This window comes from Macaca nemestrina, chromosome X (assembly GCF_043159975.1).
Source record: "Macaca nemestrina isolate mMacNem1 chromosome X, mMacNem.hap1, whole genome shotgun sequence".
In the NCBI taxonomy this organism is placed as follows: Eukaryota; Metazoa; Chordata; class Mammalia; order Primates; family Cercopithecidae; genus Macaca; species Macaca nemestrina.
The window spans coordinates 107,779,182-107,791,451 of record NC_092145.1 but is presented as its reverse complement, the minus strand read 5'-3'; the positions used below and the strand labels follow the sequence as shown (position 1 = coordinate 107,791,451).

At 42.3% G+C, this 12,270-nt stretch overlaps 1 protein-coding gene across 2 annotated transcripts in view; it reads left to right on the top strand.

Moving 5' to 3' along the window:
* Positions 1-12,270, top strand: part of LOC105466822 (X antigen family member 1-like) — a 33,534-nt gene that overhangs the window by 6,774 nt on the left and 14,490 nt on the right. The gene's annotated exons all lie outside the window — the stretch shown is intronic.

Genomic DNA, 12,270 nt, shown 5'->3' with positions numbered 1-12,270 from the left:
TGAGGTTAATTTGTTTTTGAGACAGAGACTCTATTTTTTAAAAAATTAAGTATGATTTTTGAAATTTTGTATTCTGATTGAGCTGGTATGCACAGGTGTGAAACTGTGAAATACATATTTGGTCCTAGACCCTGCTTCCTGGCACACAAGTCCTACAATTTTTAGAATCTCCACAAAGTGGTGTCTTTTTGTATGCTAGTGAGTTGCTGGCAGCACCTAGGTAGCTCTAGGCTGGGGAATAAGAGTGTTGGGACTTTCAGCACTCTGCTCAACCTTCAGGAAGGGAGAGGGGCAGAAGGTTAAGTTGATCCCCAATGGCAGCACAACCATTTAAACAGTCACACCTACATAATGAAACCCTCCATCAAAACCAAAAGGACAGGATTCAGAGCTTCTGGATCACTGAACATATGGAGGGCAGCACGCCCCTAGTGGGCACAGAAGCTCCCTGCCCCTTCCCCCATACCTCGTGTTGTGCCTCATCATCTGCTTCCTTTCCTAGAGTATCCCGCTTGCCACAGAACATGTGAGAAGTCCCTGGGCTATGGAGCTAGAATTAGGGCCTAGGTAGAAGAAAGGGTCAAGCAACCAGGGCAACTTGCTGAAGCAAGATGACTTGGGTCCTACCTACACTGTCTCTTTACAGGCTATGACATGAAGTAGCCATGGGTTTCCATCCTGCCTCTCACACAGTGCCCTTGATATGGTGGGCAATATACTTACACCCTTTGGGACTGTTTTTCCATTTCTAAAGTAGAAATTACAATATGTACACGAAAACTACCTGCTATGAAAAATAAAGGAAATTACATCAAGCAGGCTTTACATTGCAGATAAATTTGACTTCCTAGATTTCCAATTTTCCTTTAGATTTCAAACTTTTTCATCTCATTTTTCCTTACAACTACATTTCTAGTGTGATAACGTGCTTTTGAATTTTAAGTAAGAATGTCAAGCTAAAGTTTACATTTGAATTCAGAAAATTATTCGATTTAAACATGTTAATTTAGTAGCAGTATAGTGTCACCCATGGCATAGATTCTGAGGTTGATTTGTAAATAACTGAGGTGTGACAAGGCCAACCATAAGTTAATAGTATGTGCTGAAAACTTATTTGCTGTGTGTGATGCCATGAAGAATAAATCAATATTCTGTCTTTGCTACACCATGCAACTCAATACAGTAGTGTGTAAATTGCTCAAGCTGTCCCTAAGCAGCACTGTGGTATCTAACAGGGACATGAGGATCACCACTAAAGCCATTAGTTTGCTTTTTCACATATTCTTATTTTTGGCCAACACGAAGACAATGAGCCCAAACACAGATCCAAGTGGCTGATTGCTTGTATACAAAGCAAAAGCGAGATCAGCATTCTGTAAGCACCGTATCCCTATCGCCATAGTGTGACAGTGAATGGGAGGTATCAGTGATGGACGGCACAGATGGTTGGTCTTTCTGCCGGTGAAGAGCTCACACCTGTGCCCTAAGGCAGTGAGCAATTTTATACCCCACAACTGTACCCTATGATGAAGAAAGGCCTGTGCTTACCTCCAACTAGGGAGATGGATGAAGAATGGCCTGGTGTCAGCCTCAAGGCAGATAGGGAGCTGGTGCCAAAATACCTATGGCAGCTCCCACCATGCTGCCTATCTTTCCTTGTTCCAAGGACATTCAGGATATTCTGCCCAGACTCAGGTTAGCCTGTAGTCTAGCTTTGCCTACTTCCCCTATGTGGTACCTGCAGGAGCTCCAGAGCACCATGCAGAGCCTTTACCGTAGAGTGTCCAGTACAAAACCAAAGACCATATGTAAGGTGTCTAGAAACATATCTCCAATAAAGACTCCCAAACAAGGGAGATGTTTTTCTGTTAGGATCATTACAAAAAGTTAATTCATCAATTCAGTAGACATGCACGAGTGGCCTGCCATGTTACAAGAAATACTTGGGATGCTGGAAATTGGAAGAACAACCAACAACACCTGGTACTTGCTGTGGGGGCTGTCACACTATGGTGGGGCAGAGAGGCCACTAAACAGAAGAGCAGCTGAAGTGCAAAGGGATAAACACAGGGAAGGGACCCAGGGGAATAAAAACCAATCAATGTAGTGGCCAAGGGGCAGGAGGAAAATAACACTGTTTCACGAAAACACACTCTTTCTCCATTACGTATCACCTTTACTGAAAAATCAATATATCATGTCTGTGAGTCTATCGGTGAACTCCATTCTGATCTGTGGATTTTTCCAAATTACCACGTTCTCTTGATTACTATAGAATTAACATCACTCTTAATATTACGTAGTGTGAGTTCCCCAAAGTTATAACTCAGCATTGTTTCAGCTGTTCTGGTTCATTTTCCTTTCCAGGTAGTTTTGGAAAATGACTCCAATGAAGTGGATTGTATATGTTGAGGCAGTTTTGCTTTGAAGGGCAGCAGATAAATGTATTTGTAGCTATAAAAGGACATGGGGGAAGAAAGTGAGTTCCCTCCTCAGCTTGGGGAGTGATCCAATACAGAGGGAACCATTGATGGTTCAGGAGAGAGGAATGATCATTGCAGCAGCAAAGCGCTTGGGAAAGTGGGAGTTATGGGATCCTGGGCTGAGGTGAGGGGCTTGCTTCCATTAGGAGCATTGTATGCACAAGGGAGGCAGAGAATGCCAGGCCCGACAGGGGTAGACTGGATTTTTGAATGCTCTGAGAATTCCCAGCAGATAGTGTCTGTCTTCTGAATGAATCATTAGGATAGGTCATTCAAATGGAGGAGGGTTCCTGGGAATTCGTGAGAGTATTGTAGTAGTGGAAGTAGGATGAGTGTGAAAGGGAGAAGCAATTCTGTCGTGGTCATGGACTTAAGGTAAAATAATTCCCAAAGTTTGAAGTTTTCTCATCACTGCTCAGTTGCTCAGATACAGGCATCATTACATGCTCATTATATTAGTAGGAGGAGCAGGAGTTCTAAGTCATAAAATAGATAGGATAATGCTCACCTCCTGAGGGGCACTAAAAGTATTTGCATTGGTTTGTTAAGGCTGCCATCAAAAACTACCATCGACTGGGTGACTTAAACAACAAAAATGTATTTTCTCACAATTCTGGAGGCTACGCGTCTGAGATCAAGGTGTCAGCAGAGTTGGTTTCTTCTAAGGCCTCCCTCCTTGCCTTGTAGGCAGCTCTTTTCTCCCTGTGTCTTCCTTTGCCCTCCCTCTGAACATGTCTGTGTCCTCATTTCCTCTTCTTATAAGGGCACCAGGCACATTGCCTTAGACCCCACTCTAATGACCGCATTTCACTTAATTACCTGTTTAAAGACCCCATCTATCTCTCATACAGTTACAGTCTGAGGTTCTAGGGGTTAAGACTTCACCATATGAATTTTGTGCAGACACAACTCAGCCCATAACAGTATGACTGTTGGTTTTATATTAAAACTGTTTGTTTTTGAGACCAAGTCTCACAGGGTGACCCTGGCTGGAGTGCACTGACTTTGCCATGGCTCACTACTGTCTGGAACTCTTTGCTCAAGGGATCCTGCCATGTCATCTTCCTAGTAGCTGGCAGTACAGGTGTGTGACACCACAGTGGACTAAATTTTGTTAACCTTATTGTAGACAAGAGTGGAGGGTTGCGCCATGTTCCCCAGGCTGATCTGGAACTCCTGCGCTCATGCCATCCTCCCGCCTCAGCCTCCCTCCCAAAGTGCTGGGATTACAAGCATGAGTCACTGAATCTAGCCTTCTTTTACTACTATTTTTACTACTCTTATCACTATCATTTATTTCATTCTTGCAAGTACCCCGCAAGGTAGGATGTAGTCACTGAAGTCCAGAAAGCTCATCTCTTGCTGAACCTTACCAGGAATGGAAGTACTAATCAAACAGACAAAACTCATGTGTTTTTGAGTGGAGTGTAACTGAGAAAGTCAGATTTGTTACATTTCTTATCGTGAATTCATGTGTTATTAAAGTATATGTGTACAGAAAATAGTAGTGAAGAATCATCAGGTCTCATAAAACCTACAGACATAATGGAAATCATACTGGATTTGGAGTCCACTGAAATATACCTGGTGGTCAGGCAACTGGAGGAAATCTCTGCCAAATGTCTCTGCCTCCTGAAATTCTGAGGCAGGTGATTAGTAGTGGAATCCCGTAGCCATAAAAAACACTCGCACACTCATCATTCACACCTGCCTGAACACTTGCACATTCACCATTCACACCTGCCAAAACATTCCGCATTCATCATTTACACCTGCCCAAACATTCCCACATTCACTCTTCACGCCTACCCAAACATTTCACATTCATGATTCACACATGCCCAAAAATTCCACAATCACCATGCACACCTGCCTAAACATCCCACATTCACCATGCGCACCTGCCCAAAATTCCCACATTTGCCAGTCCCACCTGCCTATTCACCCTTCACACCGCAACCATTTTTGGTAGAACTAAAACATTACTTCTCATTCCCAAACCTTATAATAAGGCATATTATTAGCAACACCTGGTAAACTGTGGCACACAACCCTCTGTAAGGGATCCCAGGATGAGTAATTATCAACATTCCAACAGCAGCAGCAGCAGCAACAAGTAGCAATACAGGGGAGAGCAGAGGAGATGGGAGTGGCTGTTGTTCAAATGATTGTGGAGACTATATCTGTCAAGAGCTTTCTATGGTGTTTATTGTGAAAGCAGCCTCCTGGACAGTGAGGTTCACATGGAGATGTTTCCATAGGTGCCCTTGAAGCAGTTTACTGCACAGGAGAAGGTTAAACATTTTTTTATTGTGGCAAAATACACATAGTTTATTTTGTGTTTCCTGAAAAATTCATATGTTGATGTCCTGACCCCAGGTACCTCAGAATGTGACCTTATTTGGAAATAGGGTTATTGCAAATATAATTAGTTAATTTCAGATGAGGTTGGGTGGACCCCTAATCTAACATGACTGCTGTTATTAGAAGAGGGAGAAATTTGTACACAGACGTTGCTATGACTTGGGTATGGTAGGTTTGTCTCCAGGAAAACTCATGTTGAAATTTGACCCTCTTGCCCTGGTGCGGTGGCTCATGCCTGTAATCCCAGCACTTTGGGAGGCCAAGGCAGGTGGGCAGATCACCTGAAGTCAGGAGTTCCAAATCAGTTTGGCCAACGTGGTGAAACCCTGTCTCTATTAAAAATATATATATATACAAAAATTAGCCGGAAGTGGTGGCACGCACCTGTGGTCCCAGCTACTCGGGAGGCTGTGACAGGAGAATCACTTGAACCTGGGAAGCACAGCTTGCAGCGAGTTGAGATCACACTACTGTTCTGTAGACTGGAAAACAGAGCAAGACTCTTTCTCAAAAAAAGAAAAAGGAAAAAAAGAAATTTGCCCCCTGCCCTGCCCCTCCCGTGGCAGTGTTTGGAGGTGGGGCCTAGTAGGATGAGTTTGGTTTACGGGTGTGGATTCCTTATGAATGACTTGATGCTGATCTGTGGGTGAAATGGTGAGTTCTCAGTTTCACAAGGCTGGAGTAGCTCTTTAGGGAATGGATTCATTCCCTTTAATGTGGGTTGTTGTAAAGCCAGGACACCCCTCAGGTTTTCCCCTCTTCACAAGTTTCCACTTCCCCTTTGGCCTTCTCCACCGTGTTGTGATATGGAACAGAATTCCTCACCAAAAGCCAGAGGGCTATGCATTCCATTGAATTTCTCAGTTTGCAGAACCGTGAGCTAAATAAATGTGTTTTCTTTATAAATTACCCGGTTCTAGGTATTCTTTCTAGGAACACAATATGGACTATGACGTGCACACAGGGAAAAAAACCATATGAGTATGAAGGCAGAGATGGGGGTAATGCATCTACTGGTCAATGAATGTCAAGGATTGCCAGGAAGCCAACAGAAACTATGAGAAAGGCGTGGAACAGATTCTTCCGTTCAGCCCTCAGGGGTTAACCCTGCCCACATCTTGATTTCAGACTATTAGCCTCCAGAACTGTGATAAAATAAATGTCTGTTGTTGAAGCCAGTGAGTTTGCAGTAATTTGTTACTGCAGTCCTAGAGAACTCTCAAAGAGTGTAGTAACAGGAAATGAAGTGCTGCTCTAACAAATACCTAACAATGTGAAACTAGCTTTGGAACTGGGTCATGGAGAGATGCTGGAAGAGTTTCGAGGTACATGACAGAAAAAGCCTACACTTCCTTGATGGGGCAATTGGCAGACATATGGACCTTAAGAGAAAGTCTGGCAAATGCTCAGAAAAAAAACAGAGAGGTATACAGAAAATTTCTGTCATCTTAGAGAACACATCCAACATCAAGAACAGAATGTTGCTAGAAAAATGAATGTTAAAGGTGCTTCTGGTGAGGTCTCAGACACGAATGGGGAACATGTTGTTGGAAACATGGACTCACATTCCTTATGAGAAAATGGCAGAGAATTTAGCCAAACTGCATACTCTCAGATGCAAAGTAGAATTTGAAGTGATGAACATGGGTATTTACCCAAGATTTCTTAGCCGAGTATTGAAGATGTTGCCATGTTTCTCCCTGCTGCTGATAGCAAAATGCAAGAGATGAGAAATAAATCAACAACAGAACTGCTAAGAAAAAGAAATCAGCCTGCTATGATTTGGAAGATTCTCAGCCTATTCAGATAGCATGCCATGAAAACACAGCTGAGGATGTAGCCGGACAATTGATTGCTAAAGAAGTGAGGTATGTGAGTCATGGCTCCATCAACCATCTCAGAATGCAGGAACAGAGATGCAGTTATCCAGTAAAGACCTATGCAGGACTCAGGGTCTGTTTGCCCAGTGTCTCAAAGACACATACCATGACCTGATCCCTCAGGAACAGATGGTGTTCCAGCTTTATGGGAATGACCTTCAAGGTGTGGAGCACTTGGGGTACTTTCAAAATGCCTCAGGCTTCACTTCTCTGCTTGGAATGGAAAGCTCATCATCCATGGCAGTAAGGGAGGTAACTTTACTACTGGAGCTGACCTGTTGAATTTTTCTGTCTAGACAATGAAAACTTCTGGGAGCACTTCTAGTTTTCCGTAGCCTCTTAGTAATTGATGTCCCTAAATTCCGTATGCCCTCAGGGACCATTCCTTTGATCCTGGGATGGTACCAGCTTTCATGCTTTTATGTCTAATCCATAAAAGCCTAATTGCTAGTCTACATGAAAATAAGACCTTGTTCACATCACACATTCCAACACATTTTATTTGTGATTCCTGAATGTGGGTTACTATTTAAAAAAAAAAAAATTAAAAACCTGGTCGTGGAAGTTAGACCCTGTTATTGTACTTTGTGAAGAATTTCCTCCTTCAGGATTAATTACTGATGGGTTCATCAGCACCTTTGTAAATAAAGGGAAAAAAACCATGTGGCACCTATGAATGTGGCAAGATGAGGAAGTATAGGGAGACCACAGCACAACGGCTCTTCTCTTGTTGGAGTGAAGAACCTGCATCCCTCACCCATCCATCAATATTCTCACCCTACTCCTGAGCGTTCCCAATTTAGGTGGGAGTTTCTAAATGGCTTGTCCACAAGTGTTGGTAGGGATGTTCTAACGCGAGGGTAGCCATCATTGGTCATCGTAAAACAAAGATGAATGGAGAGGAGAGTTTTGTGATCTGTTTTCACATGCACTGCTTTTGGGTGTATTGATGCAAAATCATGTGCTCTCAGCAATCCCACAGCAGCTATCTCAGTTGTCCTTATGCCAACACGGTTGCTGTTTCAGAGCCAGAAGCTCCTTGTGGTTTGGTGTCTTCTAACTTAGATTTGTGGCCATGACCCTCCTCTGCTCACCCAATTCCCAGTATTATCTGCTGGGTTTCACGGTTTCTTCCAGTGCTCCCTGAGAACCAGTTGTGTAATGACATTACAGATTCCGCCCTCACAACACCAGTTCCTCTACAATGGCCATGTACTTACCTTCTTGGAGCCCCGACGTGTGTCCTCTTCCGTAGGGTTCCGAAGAAATCTGCTTAAATATAGATCTCATTCTGATGTTCATCAGGCTACTTAGAAAGCTGCTCATCTCATCTTAGGATATGTGTACTTTATTCCTTTTGTGTACTTTGAAATCTGACGCTATTTTATTAATGATGTGGACCCTTGCAGCTAGGTACTTTTAAATATCTTGGCGAATTTAACTCTGGCAACAACTTGAAGAAGTCATCTTGTGATCCTCATTTTACGGGTGAGGAAACTGACACTCGTAGAGGTAGAGTAGTTTTATTAACTCCACATACGCTTTTGATGCATTTCACATCTCAATGTAGAAGTCTTCCTGTAGGGCTGATGCTGTGCACTAACAGGCCCTACACATACTGATGAAAATAAGACTATTACCCTCCTACCAAATGGGAAATTAATGCCATGGCCGGATGAAGACAGTTGTAAAGAAACTGCACTTTAAGGTTGTCTGTCTCAGTATTCCGATGGAAAAACATGGAATTTAGCCAGTTCTTGGAGAGACCAGGAAGCCCAGAGTGTCCTACAAGAATGGGGATTCTTTGGAAGTGAGATTCACCTTGATACAAGGAAGATGAATCATATGTGGTCAAAGGCAATTGCCCAGGGCCTCAAGAACAGCACCAGGAAGAAGAGCTGTGTCTGGTGGGATTGTGGGGGTCCTCTCTCCCGCCTGAAAATCTACTGCTGCCTGCTGATCCTCTCAAGATGGCAACTTCTCAGGGTTCCAGCACCTAAAACAGTCAAAACTGGGAGGATGCAACCTTCTATATTCTGCAACAGAAGTGTGTCAGAGAAAACCTATATTATCTGAATGACCAAGGAGAACTATGAGAAAAAAATGCAAACTCTGTCAGGCCATTCGGTGTTTGGCTGGTGTCCTGGGGAGAGCATGCATTCCAAGAAGACTGAAGGGTGTCAAGTCAACAGGAAATGTCTTTCAGACTTGCCTCTTAGACCTAGAGTATGACTGCCCATCCAGGTTCATGGCACATACGTGCCTTTAAAGGTGACTGCAGATATGGAAAGAGGGACTTCTTTCTTTCTTTACTTTCTTTTTCTTTCTTTTCTTTCTTTCTCTCATTCTTTCTTTCTTTCTTTTTTCTTTCTTTCTTTCTTCATTTCTCTCTCTTTTTTTGACAGAGTTTCACTCTTTATTTTCCAGATTGGAATGCAATGGCCCTATCTCAGATCACTGCAACCTCCGTCTCCTGGGTTCAAGCAATTCTCCTGCCTCGGCCTCCCCAGTAGCTGAGATTATGTGCATACACCACCACACCTCGCTAATTTTTGTTTTTAGCAGAGATGGGGTTTCACCATGTTGGCCAGGCTGGTCTCATACTCCTGACCTCAGGTGATCCACCTACATCACACACAGCAAACAAATCTTCAGCACACACTGCTGACGTTCATTTGGCCTTGTCACAATTCAGTTATATTCTATTGCTTTGCGGTGGAGAGTTCTGTAGATGTCTATTAGGTCCACTTGGTGCAGAGTTGAGTTCAATTCCTGGATATCCTTGTTAATGTTCTGTCTCGTTGATCTGTCTAATGTTGACAGTGGGGTGTTAACATCTCCCATTATTATTGTATGGGAATCTAAGTCTCTTTGTAAGTCTCTAAGGACTTGCTTTATGAATCTGGGTGCTCCTGTATTGGGTACATATATATTTAGGACAGTTAGCTCTTCCTGATTAATTGATCCCTTTACCATTATGTAATGGCCTTCTTTGTCTCTTTTGATCTTTGATGGTTTAAAGTCTGTTTTATCAGAGACTAGGATTGCAACCCCTGCTTTTTTTTGTTTTCCATTTGCTTGGTAGATCTTCCTCCATCCCTTTATTTTGAGCCTATGTGTGTCTCTGCATGTTGGATGGGTCTCCTAAATACAGCAAACTGATGGGACTTGACTCTTTTTTTTTTTTAATTTATTTATTATTATTATACTTTAAGTTGTAGGGTACATGTGCATAACGTGCAGGTTTGTTACATATGTATACTTGTGCCATGTTGGTGTGCTGCACCCATCAACTCATCATTTACATCAGGTATAACTCCCAATGCAATCCCTCCCCCCTCCCCCCTCCCCATGATAGGCCCCGGTGTGTGATGTTCCCCTTCCTGAGTCCAAGTGATCTCATTGTTCAGTTCCCACCTATGAGTGAGAACATGTGGTGTTTGGTTTTCTGTTCTTGTGATAGTTTGCTAAGAATGATGGTTTCCAGCTGCATCCATGTCCCTACGAAGGACACAAACTCATCCTTTTTGATGGCTGCATAGTATTCCATGGTGTATATGTGCCACATTTTCTTAATCCAATCTGTCACTGATGGACATTTGGGTTGATTCCAAGTCTTTGCTATTGTGAATAGTGCTGCAATAAACATACGTGTGCATGTGTCTTTATAGCAGCATAATTTATAATCCTTTGGGTATATACCCAGTAATGGGATGGCTGGGTCATATGGTACATCTAGTTCTAGATCCTTGAGGAATCGCCATACTGATTTCCATAATGGTTGAACTAGTTTACAATCCCACCAACAGTGTAAAAGTGTTCCTATTTCTTCACATCCTCTCCAGCACCTGTTGTTTCCTGACTTTTTAATGATCGCCATTCTAACTGGTGTGAGATGGTATCTCATTGTGGTTTTGATTTGCATTTCTCTGATGGCCAGTGATGATGAGCATTTTTTCATGTGTCTGTTGGCTGTATGAATGTCTTCTTTTGAGAAATGTCTGTTCATATCCTTTGCCCACTTTTTGATGGGGTTGTTTGTTTTTTTCTTGTAAATTTGTTTGAGTTCTTTGTAGGTTCTGGATATGAGCCCTTTGTCAGATGAGTAGATTGCAAAAATTTTCTCCCATTCTGTAGGTTGCCTGTTCACTCTGAGGGTAGTTTCTTTTGCTGTGCAGAAGCTCTTTAATTTAATGAGATCCCATTTGTCAATTTTGGCTTTTGCTGCCGTTGCTTTTGGTGTTTTAGACATGAAGTCTTTGCCCATGCCTATGTCCTGAATGGTACTACCTAGGTTTTCCTCTAGGATTTTTATGGTATTAGGTCTAACATTTAAGTCACTAATTCATCTTGAATTAATTTTCGTATAAGGAGTAAGGAAAGGATCCAGTTTCAGCTTTCTACTTATGGCTAGCCAATTTTCCCAGCACCATTTATTAAATAGGGAATCCTTTCCCCATTTCTTGTTTCTCTCAGGTTTGTCAAAGATCAGATGGCTGTAGATGTGTGGTATTATTTCTGAGGACTCTGTTCTGTTCCATTGGTCTATGTCTCTGTTTTGGTACCAGTACCATGCTGTTTTGGTTACTGTAGCCTTGTAGTATAGTTTGAAGTCAGGTAGCGTGATGCCTCCAGCTTTGTTCTTTTGACTTAGGATTGTCTTGGAGATGCGGGCTCTTTTTTGGTTCCATATGAACTTTAAAGCAGTTTTTTCCAATTCTGTGAAGAAACTCATTGGTAGCTTGATGGGGATGGCATTGAATCTATAAATTACCTTGGGCAGTATGGCCATTTTCACGATATTGATTCTTCCTCTCCATGAGCATGGTATGTTCTTCCATTTGTTTGTGTCCTCTTTTATTTCACTGAGCAGTGGTTTGTAGTTCTCCTTGAAGAGGTCCTTTACATCCCTTGTAAGTTGGATTCCTAGGTATTTTATTCTCTTTGAAGCAATTGTGAATGGAAGTTCATTCCTGATTTGGCTCTCTGTTTGTCTGTTACTGGTGTATAAGAATGCTTGTGATTTTTCCACATTAATTTTGTATCCTGAGACTTTGCTGAAGTTGCTTATCAGCTTAAGGAGATTTTGGGCTGAGACAATGGGGTTTTCTAAATATACAATCATGTCATCTGCAAACACGGACAGTTTGACTTCTTCTTTTCCTAACTGAATACCCTTGATTTCTTTTTCTTGCCTAATTGCCCTAGCCAGAACTTCCAACACTATGTTGAATAGGAGTGGTGAGAGAGGGCACCCCTGTCTTGTGCCAGTTTTCAAAGGGAATTTTTCCAGTTTTTGCCCATTCAGTATGATATTGGCTGTGGGTTTGTCATAAATAGCTCTTATTATTTTGAGGTACGTTCCATCAATACCGAATTTATTGAGAGTTTTTAGCATGAAGGGCTGCTGAATTTTGTCAAAAGCCTTTTCTGCATCTATTGAGATAATCATGTGGTTCTTGTCTTTGGTTCTGTTTATATGCTGGATTATGTTTATTGATTTGCGAATGTTGAACCAGCCTTGCATCCCAGGGATGAAGCCC